We start from the raw sequence: 6,140 nt of genomic DNA, 5'->3' as shown, positions 1-6,140 counted from the left end.
ACGGTATCTTCATTAGGTCTAATGGCATTTCATGTCCATGATAGGACGTTTGTTGTAGTGACTCAGTAAGGCTAATTGTAAAAGTAACCCTCTAAAGTGCCATGTTTGTACAGTTTATTATGTGGAGGAAACATTTAGGCAGTCAGGAGCATAAGCCAGGACCGCTCCGTAGGCCGCACTGTAGGCCTAGCTCTTACTGCAGTCCAGTGCCATGGACATCTTTGAAGTTTGGCCTCTAGTAATTTAGGACAGCAACTTTATGAAGGCCTCTTCACCGTGGTCTTATCGTACAAGGCTCTACAGACATGTAAAATAAAGACAGGCTATTTTTATTGTTCATATTATTTGCGTTGATGATGTATTGAAGTCAAGTGGTTCAACATTCAAATGCGACGGTCAGTGGAACACTTGCGCCACCAAGTGGACAATTGCTCAGTTCCCTTGTGGCATCAACGCTACCAGAGATATTTGATATAAGATCAAATGTTATGTCAATATTATTATCTCCAAATTGATTCCCCCACCCGTATTTCATATATTATTATTCCGATTTAACTGTTAATCTGGATTTCATTTATAAACGCTTTCTGTCATTTCCGATTGGAGGGCAGATGACCACGTGACTTACGAACCTACAAATTTGTTACTTTGTAACAGTCAAAAGTGGTTATTCCCAACGTTGATCAACTCCCAATCTATGCCAAGATTTTTTTAAAGCATTATCTTTAAAGCATTATCACTGTACCATTTACACCCTGTATCCTGTGCATGTGATGAATAAACATTGATTTGATTAGATGATTAACGCACCATTCACATCAGCTATCATAGTCAATATAACAGTGACTGACTTCACCATCACTTTCTAGCCATCATTGACATTGAGATGAAGATGGTCAAACGTGAAAATATAAAATACATCGTGATCCTAATGGAATACAACAAAGCAATTCTGTTGTCTTTGCCTGCTTTATTTTTACAATGACAGGGGGTGCACCGTTCCTGGAGGTACTGCAATACCAGGTCGATGCGTGGAGTGGACGGAGCAAGCCCCTATTCCATCTCCCTGTTCCAAAAATCAATTTTAATATATGGTCCCCAGATAGGGGACGTATCAGATATTAAACTGATAAGAACAGATTATTATTATTATTATTATTATTATTTATTTTTTTGCCAGTTCAGTTTCTTTGATTTTATTTGTTACAAAAACCGGTTTAGTCGAAAAGACCGAAGCCCATGTCGTCATCGGAACCCTCCTCCTTCTCCTCCTTCTTCTTCTCCTCCTCCTTGGCTGGTGCTTCTGCAGCAGGTGCAGCTCCTCCACCGGCACCCATAAGAACAGATTTTAATTATTTAATTTTTAATTTTTACATTTTGAGGTTGGAATAACCATTTTATTCTTCATTAGAGAACATAATCTGAATTAAATGATCAATCTGTTTACAAACTGAATAAAGAGTGTGAATATTCATGTTTCTGTGTTGCATATGTATTGTTAATCACATGGGTAAGTAACAATAAAAGACATCCATTCGCCAATCCAATATATTCCCATTCAACACAAAATACAAACATAAACATCAAAAGGAATACAGCGGTAGCCACCCTGTCAGGTGTTTGGATACCTTACAGTAAACAAGCAATACCTTAATTATTCCTCAAGGGAAAGTAAAGGGACAATCAGACAACCCTTAGTGATGGGAGGGGAGCAGTGGTAAACTGAGGCAGTAGTATAAAACACTTGGGAAAGCCACCTACCCTTAACACCAGTCAACACACATTCTCCCTCACATCGTGTCTCAAACTGTTTCTTACTTTGGAAGATCATAGAGATAAGTGCTTAAAGTTGGGAAGATCATAGAGAGGCATTTTTAACCAGCACAGAGACAGGGTGTTCTTAGGCTCTGCTCAACTTTCCACATATCCAATCCAAATAAGAGGCTTGTTTGCAGTAACACATCCAATGATCCCTTAACCTTTGTCTCCATCAGCATCATCTTTTAGTCCAAAAACGTACGGTTCGGGTTGGCACCGAACAGAGCCGTTCTGACCTCAGGCATCATCTGCTGGGCCATGAGGTCTAGCCTGCTCTCCAGGGTGTTGGCTACCTTGATCTTCCCATTAGCGTTGTACATCTCAATACCTCCAGAGATGTCTGGTGAAAGGTGCCGGTCTTTGTCAATGCCGACCTCAATGTTGCTCTTCACAGCATCTTTATAGATGGGGATGTTTTTATGTACAGCAGCCTGCACCATGGCAATGTCCTGCTGCCGGCAGCGAATTTTCACTTTGGGTTCCAGCAGTTGGTAGAAACCCATAAGAACAGATACTACACTTGAGCCTGCTGAACAAAAACATGAGAATCAGAATGACTGATGGACGGACACTGGTGGGACTGTTCCTGTGCACAGACAGAGACTGCAACGTCATCCTGGGGTCCGCTCAGGAGTTCCTCAAATCCTCAGACTCCTTCTCCCAGGGTGAGCCCAGAGTGCTGGGGTTAGCCATGATTCCCGGTCACCACGTGGTCTCTATCGAGGTGGAGTCAGACAGCCTGGCCGACACACAGGGGTTTGGGTCCAGCCACTGAGGAACAAGATCAGCTTGCCCAAAGCTGGAGGAGACTAGCTAGCATCCTGGCTAGCCAGGTCTATGTCTCAGCAGCCTAGAAGATGCTACAGTACAGACTTGAAATTGAGAATTCAATCAAAGGAGAATTCCAGATGCAGCTGATCTCTGGTGCCAGTGTATTTGGTTTAGCAGGCAGCCATGGTGTCTAGCAGGCAGCCGGTCGCAGCCGGCCGCGACCGGGAGACTCATGGGCGGCGCACAATTGGCCCAGCGTCGTCCAGGGTAGGGGAGGGAATGGCCGGCAGGGATGTAGCTCAGTTGATAGAGCATGGCATTTGCAATGCCAGGGTTGTGGGTTCGATTCCCACGGGGGGCCAGTATAAAAAAATATGTATTCACTGACTGTAAGTCGATCTGGATAAGAGCGTCTGCTAAACGACTAAAATGTAAATGTAAATGTGTGAGATCTAACCTGGCACGCCCAGTGACATTATAGTGTGTGTGAAGTTGATATACTGAGTACAACAGATGTTTGTTCAAGGAGGGGCATGTACTGAGCCAGGCTGTACAGTATATCTGTGTTTGTGTGGAAGCGCTGTTTAAAATGCAAAGTGTATGCAATAGGGATAAATGTTTTCCTAATACATTTCAGTATCTAAAAATAATAATAATAATCTGTTCTTATCAGTTAAATATCTGATACGTCCCCTATCTGGGGACCATATAGGAGGAGGCTACGGGAGAGCCCACCGCGCCCTCTGCTCCGGAGAGCTGGACCACGGTGGGAGAGAGTAGGAAGTGCTCTATCAAGAGGAAGCAGATGAGCCCTGTTTCCCCACTCATCCGCATGGAGGCGACGGAGGAGTCCGCCCTGGGGGGGAATCGTTTCAGTTGTTTTGCAAGCGGGGAGTCTGAGGAGAAAAGCGCGGGAAACCCGGGCAGAGCAGAGGAGACTCTGCTTTCCCTGTCAGGCGCGAGCTCTACCGACAGCAGCGGTCTCGCACCCAGCGGTGTTCCAGCACCCACACTGACTGAGGAGGAAAGGGTTTTCCCGACCCCTATCTTTGTGGACAGTCCTCCCCCTGGGGACCACCGTTTCCCAGACAGGCCTCCTAACGAGGAACTGTACTTAAAGTGAGTCTGGAAATTCATGTCATATTTAGATAGTTGTCTGCTTCCCTCCTTTCCCCATGTCGTCCCTTTTTAACATAGCTAGCATAAACGCTAGAGGGCTTAGGAACCCCGTTAAAAGGGCGACTGTTTTTTCCCATTTGTCCTCTATTTGCTTCTCTGTTTGTTTTTTACAAGAAGTACATTTAAAAGATCAAAATGATGTGGAGAGATTTACGAGGGAATGGGTTCAGGGAGAGTCAAGGTGGAGTGTTGGCGGGGTGCATTCTACAGGGGTTGGTGTTCTATGTGGAAATAGGGATTTAAAAATAGTGGGAAGTTTTTCGGCAGTACACGGAAGGGTTTTAATAGTAGATATTGATTGGAGGGGTAAATGTCTTCGGTTAATTAATGTATATGCACCATCGACACCCAAGGAAAGGAGGGAAATGCTGAACAACCTAGACGCTATTTTTATGACAAACAAGACATGTTATTATGGGGGGAGATTTTACTGTATCATATGACCGAGGTAATCTGGGAGGGCATCTTGTAAAAAATCTAATAGAGAAATATAATTTGGTGGATACTTATAGAGTGGCGCATGCAAATGATCCCGGTTTCACCTGGGGAAACAGCAGGGGCGCGAGGAGCCGCATAGATTATGTGTTTGTTCCGCGTGGACTCGGTGTGTCCTCTGCACGCGTCACTCCGGTTTTTTATTCTGACCACAGTTGCCTGTCTGTGACAGTAGAATTAAAAACAATTGAATTTGGAAAAGGATATTGGAAAATTAATAATGGTATTTTACATGACAAAACATTTGAGACTAGATTTAGGTATTTTTTCCAGGGCTGTGTAACCATGAAATCTTTTTATTCTACTGTCATAGACTGGTGGGAGAGCACAAAATTACGAATCAAGATTTTTATTCAGAATTATTGCAAAGATAAAGCACGTAATAAATACAAAGATTTTTATAAGTTGCAGAACGAACTAGAAGATCTGCACATCCAAGGTAATTTGAATGGTGGTGGTTTAGATAAAGACACATTGTGTAACATGCAGAAAAAGCAGCAGGCCTTTTTTGAAAAGAAAGCTCGAGATTTCATGTTTAAAAGTCCACAAGATAAATGGGATAATGATGAGAAGTGCTCTGCATATTTTTTCAAACAAATTAAGTCACGGGGAAAGAGGAGGACCATTTCGGCTTTATTGAATCAAGACGGGGAGACGGTTGAGGATGGAGATGGCATGCTTGGTGTCGCTACCCAGCACTTTTCTCAGCTATTCCAAAAGCAAACAATGAATTATGAGAAGGGGACTACTTTTTTAAAATGTGTGGATGTGCAGATACCTTTAGATATTAGAGACCAATTAGAAGGGGAATTGAATTTAGATTAAATATATATGGCACTAAAGAGCATGAAAGATAACAAAGTACCAGGAGTGGATGGGCTCTCTAAAGAGTTTTACATAGTTTTTTGGGATTTAATTGGATGTCATCTTTTGGAAGTATTTAGAGTTATTTAGAGTTATTTTTTTTTTAAGGCCGCTTTGGATTTTGGGCGATAGGCATTAAATCGCAAAAGCACTCCTCACTATTCACAAGAGGCTTGGGCATGATCAGAAGGTTTATGATAGGGGACTCTTACTCCAGTCCTAGAGAGGTACTACAGGATGTGCAGGGCAGGGTTTCATTTTAGCAAAGCAGAACCACGAACCATAAAAATACCACAGGCTGATGATCGCGGTTCAGAACGAAGACAATCATAAGTTGATTCCTTGAAATGGTTTTGTTAGTGCTGGCATGGTGCGAATTACGGAGGAGCCAGGGGGGCTCAGCTCCTCTGAATGAGACGTTGGCTCCCCTAAATGCAACAAAAGTCAAACTTTGGGGGGTCTCTAAATAATGCCAATTTAACCATTTATCCTATTTGTTTAAAATGCAGTGGTAAATATGAAAATGAAATGAACACCCCCACCTCTGTCATGGTTTAAACCATTTATGTATGTGGTGGCACTGTCCATTCAGTAGTGCTGAATATCTTGCCTCAGCTGAGCTCCTTCGCATAGATTTTCCTCATTTGCTATGCATCCTTGATAAAAAATGGCCTTCATTCCAATGTATTAGATGCATCTGTTGATTTATCATTGTTTGCTTTTTTAAGTCAGCTGTTTATAGCGCTCATTGCTTTGTTTTTCAGGTGCGCGCGGGTAAAAAAAAATGTTTTACTGGATCACCTGATAAGTATTGACAATATTACTAGACAACTAGCCTACAGCTAGACACCAATGCGCATCCAATCCATCCAACAAGTATACGTTAATGACAGTAGGCCAATAGTTGACTCTTTCAGTTAGAAGCATTCCATTTTACAATGGCATACTTTATTTTGGATTTGTGTGCCATGAGAACTGTTTTTACGTGAAACATAATGTATTGTTACGTAGGT

This window comes from Coregonus lavaretus (genome assembly GCF_964263955.1).
Source record: "Coregonus lavaretus genome assembly, contig: HAP1_SCAFFOLD_160, whole genome shotgun sequence".
NCBI classification, from domain to species: domain Eukaryota; kingdom Metazoa; phylum Chordata; class Actinopteri; order Salmoniformes; family Salmonidae; genus Coregonus; species Coregonus lavaretus.
This window is presented reverse-complemented; position numbering follows the sequence as displayed.